At 42.7% G+C, this 19,377-nt stretch overlaps 1 long non-coding RNA gene across 1 annotated transcript in view; it reads left to right on the top strand.

The window, feature by feature from the left end:
• Positions 1-2,151, top strand: part of LOC140116440 (uncharacterized) — a 30,466-nt gene extending 28,315 nt beyond the window's left edge. Inside the window, exon 2 of the long non-coding RNA XR_011852753.1 lies at positions 1,502-2,151. This is a non-coding gene — a long non-coding RNA (uncharacterized lncRNA). The remainder of the gene's footprint in view (positions 1-1,501) is intronic.
• The last annotated feature ends 17,226 nt before the right edge of the window (positions 2,152-19,377 follow it).

The following is a 19,377-nucleotide window of genomic DNA, read 5'->3' on the forward strand; positions in this document are numbered from 1 at the left end:
CTCAAATATATGAAATATAACTCATTACACAGCACCATAGCAACCAGTGCCAGACAGCTGCTGCCAAGCAAGATAATGGAATGCATCAAAAGAGAATGCGATAAACAGGAGGACAAAGCAATCTCTCATTTGTACAAATCGCTATTCGGATTGTTCACATTGGGGCAGATTTACTTATCCGGTCCGTTCGCGATCCAGCGGCGCGTTCTCTGCGCTGGATTCGGGTCCGGCCGGGATTCATCAAAGCAGTTCCTCCGACGTCCACCAGGTGGCGCTGCTGCGCTGAAGTCCGCTAAAAAATGCCTCGAAATACACCGGCCTATCCAGGATGAAGGTGAGTGAAATTTTCGCGACACAATTTTTTTTTTAAATGCGGCGGTTTTTCCGAATCCGTCGGGTTTTCGTTCGGCCATGCCCCCCGATTTCCGTCGCGCGCATGCCGGCGCCGATGCGCCACAATCCGATCGCGTGCGCCAAAAACCCGGGGCAATTCAGGTACAATCGGCGCAAATCGGAAATATTCGGGTAACACGTCGGGAAAACGCGAATCGGGCCCTTAGTAAATGACCCCCATTGAGTTAAAGTTTGGTTTCAAAAACATTCTAAGCATTGACTTTACAGGTTCAACAACTTTTTTTTATTGACAAAGTTTTGTATCGATTTGTAATTCTATAAATCTCCATATTTTTTTTTGACTAAAAGTCAGGGATAAACGAGTCAATAGAAATAATTGCGGCAAAAACTTTGTTGTTTACAACAATCACTACTAAAGTACCTGCAGATAGAAATGTATTGTCCTGATGAATCACTCCATATTCGATACTCAAACTAAGTCCCGGTCGAGAACGGTCAAATTGAGTAGAAATTTGTTCCCCTATTGAGCTTTAATTTCTTTTCTCAAGGTCACTAAAAGTAACATTGAAGAAGAGGTGAGGATGTTTTTCTCTTCCCAGAAACCTCTTAACCTCTTTATCTGTTTTTGCATCTGTTTTTTAATCTTTTTCAGTTTATTTCCATTTCCGGAGCTGTATGAGGGCTTGTTTTCTGCAGGACAAGCTGTACTTTCTAGTGGCAGCAATTCTCTTTACATGCAGGGTACTGGAAAGCTGGAAAACAGTGAGGATTTTTTTTATTGCTTTCACTGTTCGGGCCAAATAATACATCCCCCCCTTTTCTTAGAATCATTACGATTACCGAGATACCAATTTTATATTGTTTTGTTATGTTTTCATAGCTTTAAATCATTTGAAACAAGATTTTTTATTAACATTTTTTACGGGTGGCAAAACAAGTGGAGATGACGACTTTTGGAAGTTTGTTTCTGTTGAACATTTTTTGCTTTTTTTTAAAACTGTTTTATTTCTCGGCCACCTAAGGTGTTTAAGACCTAGACCCTAAGGTGTTTATGACTTAGTTGCACATCCTGACCATTAGCATTTGCCATGAGAACAGAAGAAGTCTGCCTGACCTTGTCTGTATTTCTCCTGTCTTTCCATTGCAGCAACTTCCTGATAGTGGGTTAAAGGGTCAGAAAGGTGACTCCCGTGAAGGTGACTTTTGTGTGCGAGGAGAAGCACAGCAGGGAGATCCCCCATGTGCTGCTGGGACGAAAGACAAGTTCTCATCTTCTCATTTGGTAGTACCCAGACAGAAGAAGAAGAAAGAGAAATCCTCCATCCAGAGACGCGTTACGTGTGAGCTACTGGAGTGACAACTTAATGAATGAGAAGATGCGCTGACGATGTGGATGATTTTCACTTGCTAACTTGGTATACTCACCTCTACGGGATTGACCAATGGACGCCGACTCCTCGTGGCTTCTATACTCCACTGGCAGCTCTTCTCAAGGACTATAACTACATGCTTTGTAATCAAGACATCCTCAAGGTGAGCACCTCTACCTCTAAACCTTTCTGCTGAATCCTAAATACTACACTTGAGTCCTTGCGCCATGTGTCTCTCTTCCACCCTTTTGATTCAGCGAATCGCTCCATCTTTGTCCTCCCTTGAAGGGAGCCCAGGGTCCATCCAGTTCGGTGGCAAAGTGGGCCAGTTTGTTTCATTTTTGTCCAAAAGAACAATAACGACATGAAAGTGGCGCATTCTGATGATTGTTTTGTCCTTGAAATCACAATAAAACATATTACGAGAGCTATTTGCTTAGATTAACTTCCAAATTTGCAAAATGAAAAAGCTCTGAAATACATCAGTTTGTCTAGCAAATGCCATTATATGTTCTGGCCTGACCAAAAATCCCTAAAATATCTTAACAATTTTGAGAGCCACATAAGGGTGAAAAGGTCAAGGAGTTACTACTCATATAACCAAGAAAACATATGAGGACCTTGTACTCTGACAAACGCACGGTGCAGCTGAGGACATGGGTGGCTTTTAGCTTGGAAAAATAAAAGCTACACTCAAGGGGAACCTTTGTTCGGATGATGCTGTGAGTTTTTCCTTTGTACTTTACCTTTACACACTGTATGATCAAGGCTACTACAGAAAAGGGATTTTTCTGTAGTGGAAAGTAGGCAAACACAACGTTTAAATTATATATATGTGGGTGCACATGGCGAGAATCTGACCTCAAGATCCATAATAATTCAAATGAAGAGGGGAATAGTACTTATAAACAAAAATGTAGTGGCCTTAGTTATATAGGAGATGGAAGGGTCATGTAAGTCCCCCACCACTCAAGCAACGTTTATCCCTAGTGAAAGCCTCCCTTCATTTAAGGTTCCATGAAGCAGCTTGACATGCTACATGGACCATATATCTGCTCCATAACCTGCCCCTCCGATGGGTTTGACAAACTGAACCCTGCAAAATGAGTAGTTTTTACCAGAAATGAGGCTGAGGGCAAACATTCCCCAAACATCAAGGAGGCCCCAAGCTAATGTTCTCAAGGTGCCAATATATTGAAAAACTATTGGTTAGGATTCTCACCAATCACAATACTGGGAGGTCCTTTTCTCAATTATTAATGTTTTGGCAGGTGGCACATGGGATTGGCAAGCACAGCACTTGGTTATCTTCATTGCTGATTATCTCATTGGTGCATTGGCAGTTCTTCAGAAATCATGGACAGATTACAGGATAATAGTTTATACGGTTGAAAAAAGACACTTGTCCATCAAGTTCAACCAAGGAAGGGAAGGGATTGGATGAGGAAGGGATTTAGGGGAACAATTCTATATAACATAACCATCAATGTTATTTAGGTGTAAAAAGGCATCTAGACCCTTCTTAAAGCTCTCTGCTGTCCCTGCTGTGACCAGCGCCTGAGGCAGGCTATTCCACAGAGTTACAGTTCTCATAGTAAAAAAGCCCTGTCGCCTCCGGTGATTAAACCTTGTTTTCTCCAGACGGAAACAGTGCCCCCTCGTCTTTTGATTTGATCTAATCTGAAACAACTTACCACCATATTTTTTGTATGGACCATTCATATATTTAAATAAATTAATCATGTCCCCTCGTAGTCGTCTCTTTTCCAGACTAAATAAATCTAGTTGTTTTAATCTTTCCTCATAACTAAGACCCTCCATACCCCTTATCATTTTTGTGGCTCTACGTTGAACCCTCTCCAGCTCCAGGGCATCCTTTTTATGGACCGGTGCCCAGAACTGGACAGCATATTCCAGGTGAGGCCGAACCAGTGCCTTGTACAGGGGTAATATTACATCCCTATCACGAGAGTCCATACCACTTTTGATACTCAACAAGTTCCTACTAGCTTTAGAGGCAGCTGATTGACATTGCATGCTGTTATTCAATTTATGATCTACTAGTACCCCCAGGTCCTTCTCAACAAGGGACTCTCCCAGATTTACTCCGCCAAGGACATATTTTGCCTTTGGATTATTGGCCCCCAGGTGCATAACCTTGCATTTATCCACATTAAACCTCATTTGGCAAGTGGATGACCAAACATTCAGTTTGTCCAAGTCACCCTGCAGCCTATGAACATCCTCCATAGACTGTATTACACTACACAGTTAGGTGTCATCTGCAAAAATAGACACAGTGCTATTAATTCCTACCTCTATATCATTAATAAATATATTAAATAGTAGTGGGCCAAGCACAGAACCCTGGGGTACACCACTCATAACTGGTGACCATTCCGAGTAGGAATCATTGACCACAACTCTCTGGATACGATCCTTCAGCCAGTTTTCAATCCAATTGCAAATGATTTCTGCCAAACCAATAGCCCTAATTTTACCCATCAGGCGTCTATGAGGAACAGTGTCAAATGCCTTTGCAAAGTCCAAGAACACAATATCCACAGCTGCTCCTCCATCCAGGCATCTGCTCACCTCTTCATAGAAGCAGATAAGGTTAGTTTGACAACTTCTATTCTTAGTAAACCCATGCTGGCTGTCACTTATTATTCTATTTGATGTCACATACTCCAGTATGTAGTCTTTTACTAATGATCAATGCTAGGTCATCTACAGCAATTCCCAAGGTGCAAAGGGCATAACCAGAATAGATTCCTTAGGCCCAGCAAATAAAGTATAGTGCTAACAAAATTAAAGTATAAGGGGTCCACCCTTCATCAACCCTCATAGCTACTAAGTTGGGCTGTCTACTTATGGTTCAATGGGTACCATTATTGTGCAAGATCCTAGGCTCTGATGGATCTGGGCTCTGGGTAGGGGGCAACTTTTACTGTATATTCATAGAAAACCTCTTTAAAAGGGTTCTCTGGGTTCTATTTAAAAACATGGCTGCTCTCTTCCATAAACAGGTCCTCTCCAGACCATGGCGGGTGGGTGTTATTGCAACTAAACTCCATTCATCTTTATACAGCTGGGCTTTAATAGGTCAAGTTTTTCAACCTCTGGACAAGCCCCATAAGTATCATTATCTTACTACTTACATAACTATTGTCACGGGCGGGTGCACCCATGCTCCGATATTTATGGTCCCGTCCAGCAACTTACCTCTCTAGGTTCCTGACTCCAGCTCCTGGGACGTCTGGCGGTGCTCCTGCTCGTGGACTAGGCCGCATGCTTTCACGCTCACTAGGGCGTGCGCGCCAGACTCTTTAGGAATTTAAAGGGCTAGCATCCTCCTTATTGGCGCTGGCATCCCGGGTCTGCTATATAGCCTGGCGACTCCCAGCATCCCCTGCCAGATCTTCTGGTCATTCTGCTGAAGAGAAAGCTTCCTGAGCGTTTACAGATGCCTCTGTGATTCCTGAGCGTTTCCAGGTGTTCCCGTGTTCCTGTGGTGTTCCCGTATTCCTGTGGTGTTCCCGTATTTCTGTGGCGGTCCCGTATTCCTGTGGCGGACCCGTATTCCTGTGGCGGTCCTGTAATCCTCTGGCAGTCCGGTTATCCTGTGGTGGTCCGGTTATCCTGTGGCGGTCCGGTTATCCTGTGGTCTTCCGAGGCCCTGCCAGCTGTCCTTCCGTGGTCCTTCCAGCCGTCCTTCCGAGGTCCTGCCATCCCGTGGTCCTGCCATCCCGTGGTGCTGCCTTGGTGGTCCAGAGAATACACAGACTTTAGCCCCAGAGACTCTTCCCGCACCCTAGTGTGTGACAACTATGTTATATATGAACTAGTAAAGGGCCTCAAGATGGCATCTTATTATGTTAACACAGCGCCAATTTGTAAACCATGCTTTCCATTTGATACCTACAGGAATCAGCGTCAACTACTATACACATGTTCCATAATTATTAGATTTGATTAAAGGCATTTCCTTATGATTAGATGCATTATAGTCGGCCATGTGGGTATTATGTTATATATTCATCACATCACCGATACATGTTGTATAGCGCAGGTCATGGTGCCGGTGGGAATTATTAAGTCTCTATCACTACAATGTTATGCGTCTTCCTGGTTTGAATGAATACATTTATAGCTTTTGTGTTACATCTTCTGTCACCTAAGTAATGGAAATGTAACATTTCCTGCAGCTTTTGATTGTTTCTCCGCTTAAACCACCCACACACCGTACTTCCTACAGATGCCAAACACTTAATATTTTTGTTGGTTTATACTTGGTCGCCGTTTGAAGGATTTTCAAGGCTTTGTTCACACATGATGGGGCAGATTTACTTACCCGGTTCATTCGCTATCCCTCGGCGCGTTCTCTGCGGTGGATTCAGGTCTTCTGGCGATTCACTGAGGCAAATCCTCCGAAGTCCACCAGGTGTCGCTGCTGCGCTGAAGTCTGCCGAGGCCTGCCGGAGTGCACGATCTTATACTTGGTGAAGGTAAGTGCGTGTCCAGCCCCCCTTTTTTTTTTTTAAATGCGGCGGTTTCTCCGAATCCGTCAGGTTTTCATTCGGCCACGCTCCCCGATTTCCGTCGCGTGCATGCTGGCGTCGATGCGCCACAATCCGATCGCGTGCGCCAAAAACCCGGGGCAATTCAGGGAAAATCGGCGCGAATCGGAAATATTCGGGTAACACAGCGCAAAAACTGCGAATCGGGCCCTTAGTAAATGATCTTAGTGGTAATTGAGCTTTATGTCTTAAATTCATTGTTATTTCTCAATTTGTAAAAATCTTACATTCCAAAGGCATAAAGTTAAGAAAAAGCCTTTAAATATACACATAGCCACACAATTATAATACACTGGTGCCCCTAACCCTGGAAGAATTGCTCCCTACAGACAGTATGCAAGTACGGGCACCTGCAGGGCCCCCCTAGTATCTGCGTTACACTCTTAGCAATACATCAGTGAGTAGCTTGTAGAAGTGATTCCTCTATTCCTTTCAGGGTTTTATTTCTTCATATAGTGAGAGACATATTCCTCTACCAAGGCCATTTTGGACCAAGCAGACACCATTTTAGTCTTAGCCAGGGGTTATACTGACCACTGTCCAGCCTTGTCATGTTTGTTTTTTATCTCCTTGTATTTCTACGATTGTCATTGTCTGAATTGTTTGTATTTGTGTAATTTGTATATTATATTGTTATGTGGATGCTAGTGTTATTGGGGCACAATTAATCTCCCCTATGGGGATAATAAAGTATTCTATTCTATTCTATTTAAACTTCATTTTGTGTGAATTGTTTAGAAATTACTGTGTCTTTGCTATTGCTACCTTATCTTTTCTGCAGCTCCTCTGCTTGAAGGCCATGTTGTGACTTATACAGAACTGACCCAAGGACAATTAGTATATACATTCTGTTTATATGAGAATAAGGTCCCTGGAGGAAACGGTACATAGTTCATCTGCATTTTGGAAGAATGTCTTAAAGGGGATTTTCTGGTATATTCAATATGGCCAATAGCATTGCAGTATATTATCACATCAAATGAATAGTGTCCAAATAATGACCACAGTAGTTACTTTTCAAAACGTATCAACTTTACTTCAAGGCTTTACATTATCCATTAGCAACTTCATTTGCCCAGTAAAAGCATATAATAACTTTGTAGCTGGAGGTTACTATTTATATATAGCTGACCACAATGTTTCAACCTTGGATCGCATAAATCAGCTTAACTTCTTTCATTTGTGTCTTTGTATATGTCACCGATCTAGCATAGTCGGCACATCGAATCATAATATAGATATGCTTGACTCACGTTCCTCGATCCACGGACAGAGACACTACCTCTCTTAGACGCCATGAGACGGTCTTTCGAGCCTCATGTTCATTGTGACGTTTCGAGGGACACGCCCCCTTCCTCAGACATGTCAGGTTCTCATTCGTTATCACAAGTTATACTATCTGTTTCCGGAAGTTTCTGTGCACATACCATCATAAGTGTACAACGCTAAAAACAAATTAAAATTCAGAACACAGCAATTTGTACAGCCGAACTGCATATCTACTAACATTACATTATTGCATCAATTATAATATACATAAAGTCTTTAATACAATTAGTAAACCTATCAGAGATATACATTAATATTACAGTCCTCGTTCAGACCTTTAGGGCTTTTTGTCTCCAACCTACATATCCAATAAACTTCTCTCTGTAAGAAATGTTTTTTTTCACCTTTTCCCTATCATTTCCAAAAACTTCCTCAATTATCATCCATTTCAATTCTGCCCCCTGGTGTCTATGTTCCTTGACCCCTTAACGCTCTGCGCCGTAGCTCTACGGCGCAGAGGTATAAGGAGTGTATGAAGAGGGTTCACGGGCTGAGTCCTCTTCATACAAAGGTGGGGGTTTTTGCATATTGCAGCAAACCCCCACCGCTAATAACCGCGGTCGGTGCTTGCACCGATCGCGGCTATTAACCTCTCCGTTGCCGCCGGCAAAGTCGCCGGCGGCATTTAAAAGACGATCGCCGCGCCCCCCAACCGTCATCGGGGGGCGGCGATCGGTTGCCATGGTAGCCTCGGGTCTTTGTTTGACCCGAGGATACATGGCTTCTGCACATCCATTACAATGAGCCTGTGGCTCATTGTAATGTATAGTGTGCAGAAATGCCATATATTGCAATACAGAAGTATTGCAGTATATGGTAGGAGCGATCTGACCATCTACGGTTAATGTACCCTAGATGGTCTAAAAAATAGTGGAAAAAAAAAAGAAAAAGAAAAGTTTAAAAAATAAAAAAAATGAATAAAATATTAAAAATTCAAATCACCCCCCTTTCCCTAGAACTGATATAAAACATAATAAACAGTAAAAATCACAGACACATTAGGTATCGCCGCGTCCCAAAACGCCCGATCTATCAAAATATAAAAACGGTTTACGGGAAAGTAAAATTTGTTACGCACAAAATAAGCCCTCACATAGGTCTGTACACGTAAAAATGAAAAAGTTATGGATTTTTGAAGGTGGAGAGCGAGAAATGAGCGAAAAAACCCTGCGTCCTTAAGGGGTTAAAATGTCGCGCTACTGTAGTTCTGCCATATTTTTTCTTCTCTGATCTTCCCTTATTATCACCCAAATCACTACCCAATATCTTAACCTCTTGTTTCCCATATGTTCTGATAGCAGATCTATGTTTGTTTAATCGTGTTTTTATCGGTCTTGATGTCTGACCTACGTACATTTTTACTATTACACGAATGCCAACCTTTAATGGAAATATTTGTACCATATAAGGCAGTGGTGGCGAACCTATGGCACGGGTGCCAGAGGCGGCACTCAAAGCCCTTTTTGTGGGCACCCGGGCCATCGCCCCAGCACACCAGTCATATTTTGATACTGACTTTGCTACTTGGGACTGTAGGAAGAGGGAGAATTAGACAGGGTGAAATTATTTTTGGAGGATCGCCTGCTGGCCCCATGATTCTCTGTGTACTGAGGGAAACTGGAAAGAAGCTAAAATGATGAAAATTTTCCATCTTTCTACTGTGTTGCTGTACTCAGGAGGGCAATATGATTGAAAGTTGTTGAACAGGGAGCAATAAGTTACTGCTTTCATTTTTGGTTGGCACTTTGCGATAAATAAGCAGGGTTTTAGGTTGCAGTTTGGGCACTCGGTCTCTAAAAGGTTCGCCATCACTGATATAGGGGGTGGGATAGTTTTTCTCCCTTGATAATAGAACTACAGTTCTGACAAGATAAGCACGCATGGGTCCCATTCTGTTTAGCTCTCAAAAATTGTTGTTTATTAAGTTTACCCTTACTAATGTCTGCTCTTATTAGCCGATTCCCAAGGGATTTGCCCTTTTTATATACAAACCTAGGTTTCTCTTTAAAGAGTGGTCCATAATGCGGATCATACTTCAACATATCCCAGTGTTTAAGAATGGTACTTTTAATCCATGTAGAATGGCTATCGTAAGTTGCAACACATAAATGTTTTTTTATCATTGTTCTTTTGGATCATACCATAATGCCGTATTTGCCGTAATTTCTGCCAATCTTCTTGTGCTACCTCCTCACTTACTTTAACAATTTCTTACCGACTATAACCCTTTTCGACAAACTTCTCGACCATTTTTTCACTATTCAATTCATATTCTTTATCATCATTACAAATACGACACGTCCTTGAAAATTGTCCCTTAGGGATCCCCCTAAAGTTTCCTGGATAGTGAAAACTTGATCTATTTAAAAGGTTATTTTTATCTCAACGCCTTGAATACAATCTTTATGTATTTGTTTTATGTTTTCTACTGACCAACAGACTTTTAAATACACTTGAAAAAGGGGACGCCGATCCCCGAAACGTGTCGTGTGACTTCCTGTACAGTCTTTTTATACTAATAAATACCTTTGAAAATCTATCGGTCTCGTTGAGCGCCTCTCGTCCTTGACCCCACTGAACTTATTACCTGACATCTACCGGTATGGCATCCCGAGTTTGAAGATCACAAGGCCGCACCGCTGACCATTATCCTACACGCCCCTAACTAGAGTTGAGCCTTGTGTGAGCACAACTCCACCAGGTGAGCATTCACCAACCACATTCAGAACATCTGAGTCTATACATTATCACCCAATGAGCGCTTTTTTTTGTTCTTGTTTTTGCTATTCTTTCAAAGATTGGGGAGGACACCTCCGGGTCAAATGTGCTACGTTCTCTAATTTTATTTGGTATAACAGCCTTATCCTTACTTAATGGTTTTTTAATCTTTAACCGGTTAAGGACTAGGCCCTTTCCTGTTTTTTCATTTCCATTTTCACTCCCCACCTTCATTTTTATTTTTACACGTAAAGAGCTGTGTGACGGCTTGTTTTCTGCGTAACAAATTGCACTTCATAGTGATGGTATTGAATATTCCATGGCATGTACTGGGAAGCAGGAAAAAAATTCCAAATGCAGTGAAAATTGTGAAAAAAACGCATTTGCGCCATTTCTTGAGGGCTTGGATATTACGTCTTTCACTGAGCTCCCCAAATGACATGTCTACTTTATTCTTTGGGTTGGTACAATTATGGGGATACCAAATTTGTAAAGGTTTTATAATGTTTTCATACATTTACAAAATTTAAAACCTGTTCAAATTTTTTTTTTGGGGGATTTTGCCATCTTCTGGCGCTAATAACTTTTTTATACTTTGGTGTACGGAGCTGTGGGAGGTGTCATTTTTTTGCGACATTTGATAATATTTTCAATTATATCATTTTAGGACTGTACGACCTTTTGATCACTTGTTAAAGGTTTTTTATATTTTTCAAAATGGCAAAAAAGTGCCATTTTTGACTATGGGCGCTATTTTCCGTTACGGGGTTAAATGCATTGAAAAACCGTTAATATATTTTGATAGATCGGCCATTTTTGGACGCGTCAATACCTAATGTGTTTATGATTTGTACTGTTTATTTATATTTATGCCAGTTCTAGGGAAAGGGGGGTGATTTGAATTTTTAGGGTTTTTTATTATAGATTTTTTTTAAACTTTTGTTTATTTTTCTTTTTACTATTTTTTATACTCCCTAGGATACTTTAACCCTAGGTTGTCTGATCGATCCTATCATATACTGCCATACTACAGTATGGCAGTACAGGCAGTCCCTGGGTTACGTACAAGATAGCTTCCTTGGGTTTGTACTTAAGTTGAATTTGTATGTAAGTCGGAACTATATATTTTATAATTGTAACTTCAGACAAATTTTTTTTTTTGTCCAAGTGACAATTGGATTTTCAAAATTTTAGGCTGTAATGGGACCAAGGATTATCATTAAAACTTCATTACAGACACTGTAATCACAGCTGATCATTGCAGCCTGGGACTATAGTAAAGCATCCAGAGAGCTTCACCAGAGGTCACAGTGGGCAGAGGGGTCTGTCTGTAACTAGGGGTAGTCTGTAAGTCGGTTGTCCTAAAGTAGGGGACCGCCTGTATATGGGGATTTTCCTCCTCATTCATTACAATGTGCTATCAGCACATTGTAATGAAGGGGTTAAAACGAAATAGCCTCAGGTCTTCGGAAGACCCGAGGCTACCATGGAGACGGATCGCCGCTCCCCAATGACGTCACAAGGAGCAACGATCCTAGGCAAGATGGCGGCGCCCAGCTTTGCTAGCACCGATCGCGGGTGTTACCTGTAAGTCTTTGCTGCAATATGCAGCAAAGACTTACCGGTTATGGAGAGGGCTCAGCCCGTGAGCCCTCTCCATGCACTGAGACCCGACCGCCGCCATGAATACATGGCGGAGCGGTCGTGAACCAGTTAAAGAACATGCTTAATCTCAGACTACTGCAAAATGTATAAATGTCAACTGTAAAGTCAAACTTCTGTGTTTCATAAGTTGGCACAAACCCCAGTCCTTTATTAAGGACATTCATTTCAGTTTGAGTCAAGACTTTATTAGAAATATTAACAACTAAGTTCATTTTTTCTTTGTCTCAAAATTCTTGTGAGAGGAACGTCGCATCATTCGTTCACCTTTCTTGTTATTAGGGTCATCGCTTTCTGATGATCCTTGATCCAAACTAGTGACCCGCTTATTTCTGGGTATATACGAGCGTCTTATCTCTCTTCTTTTTTCCGACCATGTATAAACCCTATTATTTAAATAGTTCTACATATCACGTGTAACTTTTTGTAGTTTTTCTTCGAGAGTCGTAGTCCTCTGTTCATCAATCACAGTTTGAATCGCATCCATCGTGGATATATATTCGATTTCTCCACTCTCTTCTTTAAAGTCTGCCTTAATGATTTTAATCTCTTCTTGTAAATTAATAATTGCTTTTTGAAGATGTTGTATTGGCAAGAAGATTGGCAGAAATTACAGCAACCTGGTATGATCCAATAGAAAAATGATAAAAAACATTTATGTGTTGCAACTTACGATAGCCATTCTACATGGATTAAAAGTACCATTCTTAAACACTGGGATATGTTGAAGTATGATCCGCATTATGGACCACTCTTTAAAGAGAAACCTAGGTTTGTATATAAAAAGGGCAAATCCCTTGCGAATCGGCTAATAAGAGCAGACATTAGTAAGGGTAAACTTAATAAACAATTTTTGAGAGCTAAACAGAATGGGACCCATGCGTGCTTATCTTGTCAGAACTGTAGTTCTATTATCAAGGGAGAAAAACTATCCCACCCCCTATACGGTACAAATATTTCCATTCGTGTAATAGTAAAAATGTGGTATACGTACTGAAATGCCCCTGTGGCAAAATGTACGTAGGTCAGACATCAAGACCGATAAAAACACGATTAAACGAACGTAGATCTGCTATCAGAACATATGGGAAACAAGAGGTTAAGATATTGGGTAGTGATCCGGGTGATAATAAGGGGAGATCAGAGAAGAAAAAATATGGCGGAACTACAGTAGCGCGACATTTTAAGGAACATAGACTCCAGGTGTCAGAATTGAAATGGATGATAATAATTTCCATAATGGAAATGATAGGGAACAGGTGAGAAAAACGTCCCTTACAGAGAGAAGTTTATTGGATATGTAGGTTGGAGACAAAAAGCCCTAAAGGTCTGAACGAGGACTGTAATATTAATGTATATCTCTGATAGGTTTACTAATTGTATTAAAGACTTTATGTATATTATAATTGATGCAATAATGTCATGTTAGTAGATATGCAGTTCGGCTGTACAAATTGCTGTGTGCTGAATTTTAATTTGTTTTTAGCGTTGTACACTTATGATGGTATGTGCACAGGAACTTCCGGAAACAGATAGTATAACTTGTGATAACGAATGAGAGCCTGACATGTCTGAGGAAGGGGGCGTGTCCCTCGAAACGTCACAATGAACATGAGGCTCGAAAGACCGTCTCGTGATGTCTAAGAGAGGTAGTGTCTCTGTCCGTGGATCGAGGAACGTGAGTCAAGCATATCTATATTATGATTCGATGTGCCGACTATGCTAGATCGGTGACATATACAAAGATACAAATGAAAGAAGTTAAGCTGATTTATGCGATCCAAGGTTGAAACATTGTGGCCAGCTATATATAAATAGTAACCTCCAGCTACAAAGTTATTATATGCTTTTACTGGGCAAATGAAGTTGCTAATGGATAATGTATTGAAGTAAAGTTGAACAGTATCTTCTTTTGTCATTATTTGGACACTATTCATTTGATGCGTTATTTGAGGAGAGCTGGAGAATCTCCTGTCCTAGACCATTTGGAAGCTATACGAAAAATTGACTCCACATACTGTCATTTTTGTGTTATGAAATGGAGTATTTTATCACCTTTCACGCCCCTATGCAGATGATATATGTGGCTGCGCGTTAATAAAGTATGTGAGTCTACATTTTCTAAGAGACTGGTGTGTCTTGGTTTCTGCTCTCATCCTGGTACTGGAAAGTACTTCTTGGCTAAAAGGGTTAATTCGAAAATCACCATAAAACTGCAGGGCGGTTTAAGCCCTAGATAAAGATGTCTTACATTATTAAAGGGGTTGGCCACTTTACCTCATGGTTCTTGTAATGTGTGTGTAGGTGGACAGAATATTAGTTCATTTATCAATATACATCTATTAATAGTTCTTCACCGATTTCTTGATATGTAAAGTGAAGCCTCCTGTCTTTTACCTCATCAGCCAGAGATTCCTGACCATAAAATGGCTGCAGATGGAGGGTCATGTGATGTATATTTGCCTTTCAGGATGATTGCCCAGGGACAGATAGAGATCACAAAACACATACATTTTTTGCATGTTTATCATGTGTTTAGCTGGTTGAATCCATTTTTATTTAATTCTGGAAGTGGAAAAACAAACGTTCTAACCAAATGCATACTGGACATGCAAAAACGCACTGACAATGGACCAGCAATGCACCAGGTGACCGCCCCCTCTAGGTTAAACACCATTTTAATGCCTTAACATATCAAACTTTTATTGCAAATTTACTACTATATTCCAATCAGAAGAGAATATTTTGGTCTTGCAGTTTTTATATGTCCTACTCTATCTAATGGCTATTCCCACCAACTATTTTTTAGTTTGATTCAAATGCAACTTTTAAAACCTCTTTTAAATACATTTCTATTTGTGATGTCCCATTAGGGGGCGTTTATTATTGGCTTTGCTCCAGTTTTCTGTCGGCCAGGTTGTTTTCTTTTTGTTGCTGCGTCTTGTGTGCCATTACATTTCGGCGCTTCTTTTCTGACATTCACAATTTTTTTTTTGTAGCTCAATTTGGGGCACAACTCTTCAATACCAACTCTTTCTTGGCACTATTTTCAGTGCACAACTAGGCCACATTCACACAACCGTTGCACGACCGCTGGGGGAGGTATATATGGCCACAGGATATACGTCTTCCATAGGCCGGCAATGGGCGCATGGAACGGTACTGTGCAGCACACGTGTGCAACTGTACCATTCTGTGCCCAGGGAAAGAAAAGGAGATGTCCTATCTTTCCCCGTAATACGGAGCCGTGTATCTCTATGAAGAGGGCCTGGGGGGGGAGAGGGTCTGCCGCAGCACTCACCCCCTCCTCCTCTTTCATGCTCCGCCTGTTAGGGTGAATGTAGCCTTAGACCAACAAAAACCAAGTCTATCTACTTCTAAACCCCTTCGTGAATATGGGTTGACGTTTCTGAAGCTCATTAGTTTATCTAAGGTCTGTTTCACATTATTCTGTGATAATTCAGTGAGTGCTGCACCAGGGACTGATCACTATGCTGGGGATTGTCGGCTCTTCTACATATTAGGGAAATAAGAACTATGTGCATCATATATCAATATAATGCACATTGTCCAATCCCCAGCATAGTGATCAGTCCGTGATACGGCACTCGTTCTGGCCATGACCACAGACTGATCACGGAATAATGTGAAACGGGCCTTATGGTGCGCCACAATGTAACATCTTAGTGCAAATCACCACTAAATTTAGGTGACAAAAAACAAAACCTAGCGCCAAAAATGTCCATAAATGTCCCCATTGTTTCTCAAATAATTCCTTCTTAGAACAATTTTGCCTTGCATGTGTATATTCTGCTACTGGTAGCCTTGTTTGAAATTAACTTGTACAACATTTTTGAGTAGTTGAAAATGGATATTGGTGTTGGTTATATAGCACCAACATATTCCATAAGACATAACATTGTAATCACTGGTGGTGATCCATGTCCACAGTAGGGTTTAATATCTAATTTTGTGATCTAAGACACACACTGGGGATCCTCGCTCCGGCCACCTAGTGGATACAGGTGCAAACTCTGCCAGTTCCAACCTGTAGACCAGATCGGAACTGGCTGAGTTTTTCGCTACAGAATATATAGAATACAATAGTATATCTGGCAGGCTGTGGGGTTCACGTCTTACTCCCTCCCGCACACTCTCCGTCCTGACACGCCCAAAGTGGCATGGTGGGAGGGGGAGATTCATGTGTCTTAAGGCATAATGAATCTCCCCAACTGTGGCCAATTTTTTGGAGTGTGAGTACCCCAATAAATCCCAAGTAGTTTATCCCTGGTTGTTCTGAAGCACAGAATCCTAGTTCTGCAAGAATATGAAAATTATGGATGAGAGAGCACCATTTACATTGTGTTCAGAAACACAAGGGGTGGGACTCGACGTAATTGCAGATACATTTCCATTGAAACAAGCACCTGGTGTTTTTTTATCGGTTTCATGCCACATGCTCATTACCGATCAAATGTGATTTAGTGGAAGAGCATATGCAATTGGGCCGAGTCCCACCCTTGGGCGCTTGCATTGTGGGAACGCCGAGGCATGTTGGGACTCTTGGCACATATGTATATTGTGTGTATATTACTGTAGTGATTTGTACTCTGTAGTATTTTTTGTGTAGTTTCTATGGTATCTCCTAAAACGTTGAAATGTATAAATAATATAAAATATCTTCTAGTAAAATTAACGAGCTGCCCAGAAAAAAAAAGATAAAAAAAACAAGCTCACTGTACAAGGAATGGATCAGTCCTCTGTGTTTGATCTCCAGTAAGAGTTCTCCCACCTCTTCAACTGAGTCTTTGAAACTCCTTCCGGATATTTCATGTTCAGCACTAATCACTCACATGTCGAACATCACATTTTCCTACGCTTCGGTCACGGTCTTTGCTCACTTATCTCAGAACGCTGACTCCAGCAAAGCCATCAAGTCAAGTCCCACTAGCTAAAAGAGGTCCGTTTACTTGATTGTAAAAGTGAGACGTCTTCTGGGAGATTGTGACCTTGTCTGACATATTGCAGCGCATTTCCTAAAGACTGTGCGCCAGTTCTCTGTCAGACTTTGCATGTTCTTTTCAGTACAGAGGGCACCAGATTCATGATCCACTGCTGGGACATGTTATTAGTGAGGGGAGGCGACTGCTGGACATGTTATTAGTGAGGGGAGGCCACTGCTGGACATGTTATTAGTGAGGGGAGGCCACTGCTGGGACATGTTATTAGTGAGGGGAGGCCACTGCTGGGACATGTTATTAGTGAGGGGAGGCCACTGCTGGACATGTTATCAGTGAGGGGAGGCCACTGCTGGGACATGTTATTAGTGAGGGGAGGCCACTGCTGGGACATGTTATTAGTGAGGGGAGGCCACTGCTGGGACATGTTATTAGTGAGGGGAGGCCACTGCTGGGACATGTTATTAGTAAGGGGAGGCCACTGCTGGACATGTTATTAGTGAGGGGAGGCCACTGCTGGGACATGTTATTAGTGAGGGGAGGCCACTGCTGGACATGTTATTAGTGAGGGGAGGCCACTGCTGGGACATGTTATTAGTGAGGGGAGGCCACTGCTGGACATGTTATTAGTGAGGGGAGGCCACTGCTGGGACATGTTATTAGTGAGGGGAGGCCACTGCTGGGACATGTTATTAGTGAGGGAAGGCCACTGCTGGACATGTTATTAGTGAGGGGAGGCCACTGCTGGGACATGTTATTAGTGAGGGGAGGCCACTGCTGGGACATGTTATTAGTGAGGGGAGGCCACTGCTTGGACATGTTATTAGTGAGGGGAGGCCACTGCTTGGACATGTTATTAGTGAGGGGAGGCCACTGCTGGGACATGTTATTAGTGAGGGGAGGCCACTGCTGGGACATGTTATTAGTGAGGGGAGGCCACTGCTTGGACATGTTATTAGTCAGGGGAGGCCACTGCTGGACATGTTATTAGTGAGGGGAGGCCACTGCTGGGACATGTTATTAGTGAGGGGAGGCCACTGCTGGACATGTTATTAGTGAGGGGAGGCCACTGTGGGACATGTTATTAGTGAGGGGAGGCCACTGCTGGGACATGTTATTAGTGAGGGGAGGCCACTGCTGGACATGTTATTAGTGAGGGGAGGCCACTGCTGGGACATGTTATTAGTGAGGGGAGGCCACTGCTGGACATGTTATTAGTGAGGGGAGGCCACTGCTGGGACATGTTATTAGTGAGGGGAGGCCACTGCTGGGACATGTTATTAGTGATGGGAGGCCGGTGCTGGACATGTTATTAGTGAGGGGAGGCCACTGCTGGACATGTTATTAGTGAGGGGAGGCCACTGCTGGGACATGTTATTAGTGAGGGGAGGCCACTGCTGGGACATGTTATTAGTGAGGGGAGGCCACTGCTGGGACATGTTATTAGTGAGGGGAGGCCACTGCTGGGACATGTTATTAGTGAGGGGAGGCCACTGCTGGACATGTTATTAGTGAGGGGAGGCCACTGCTGGGACATGTTATTAGTGAGGGGAGGCCACTGCTGGGACATGTTATTAGTGAGGGGAGGCCACTGCTGGGACATGTTATTAGTGAGGGGAGGCCACTGCTGGGACATGTTATTAGTGAGGGGAGGCCACTGCTGGGACATGTTATTAGTGAGGGGAGGAAACTGCTGGGACATGTTATTAGTGAGGGGAGGCCACTGCTGGGACATGTTATTAGTGAGGGGAGGCCGCTGCTGGGACATGTAATTAGTGAGGGGAGGCCGCTGCTTGGACATGTTATTAGTCAGGGGAGGCCACTGCTGGACATGTTATTAGTGAGGGGAGGCCACTGCTGGGACATGTTATTAGTGAGGGGAGGCCACTGCTGGACATGTTATTAGTGAGGGGAGGCCACTGTGGGACATGTTATTAGTGAGGGGAGGCCACTGCTGGGACATGTTATTAGTGAGGGGAGGCCACTGCTGGACATGTTATTAGTGAGGGGAGGCCACTGCTGGGACATGTTATTAGTGAGGGGAGGCCACTGCTGGACATGTTATTAGTGAGGGGAGGCCACTGCTGGGACATGTTATTAGTGATGGGAGGCCACTGCTGGACATGTTATTAGTGAGGGGAGGCCACTGCTGGACATGTTATTAGTGAGGGGAGGCCACTGCTGGGACATGTTATTAGTGAGGGGAGGCCACTGCTGGACATGTTATTAGTGAGGGGAGGCCACTGCTGGGACATGTTATTAGTGAGGGGAGGTCACTGCTGGGACATGTTATTAGTGTAGTGAGGCCGCTGCTGGACATGTCTTCTTATGAAGAGATTAAAAGGACGCTACAGAAAAAAGGGCAGCTACAGGACAGGGGGCATTTTAGATTAGGGGCTTCAGGAA

This window comes from Engystomops pustulosus, chromosome 2, assembly GCF_040894005.1.
Source record: "Engystomops pustulosus chromosome 2, aEngPut4.maternal, whole genome shotgun sequence".
Taxonomy (NCBI): domain Eukaryota; kingdom Metazoa; phylum Chordata; class Amphibia; order Anura; family Leptodactylidae; genus Engystomops; species Engystomops pustulosus.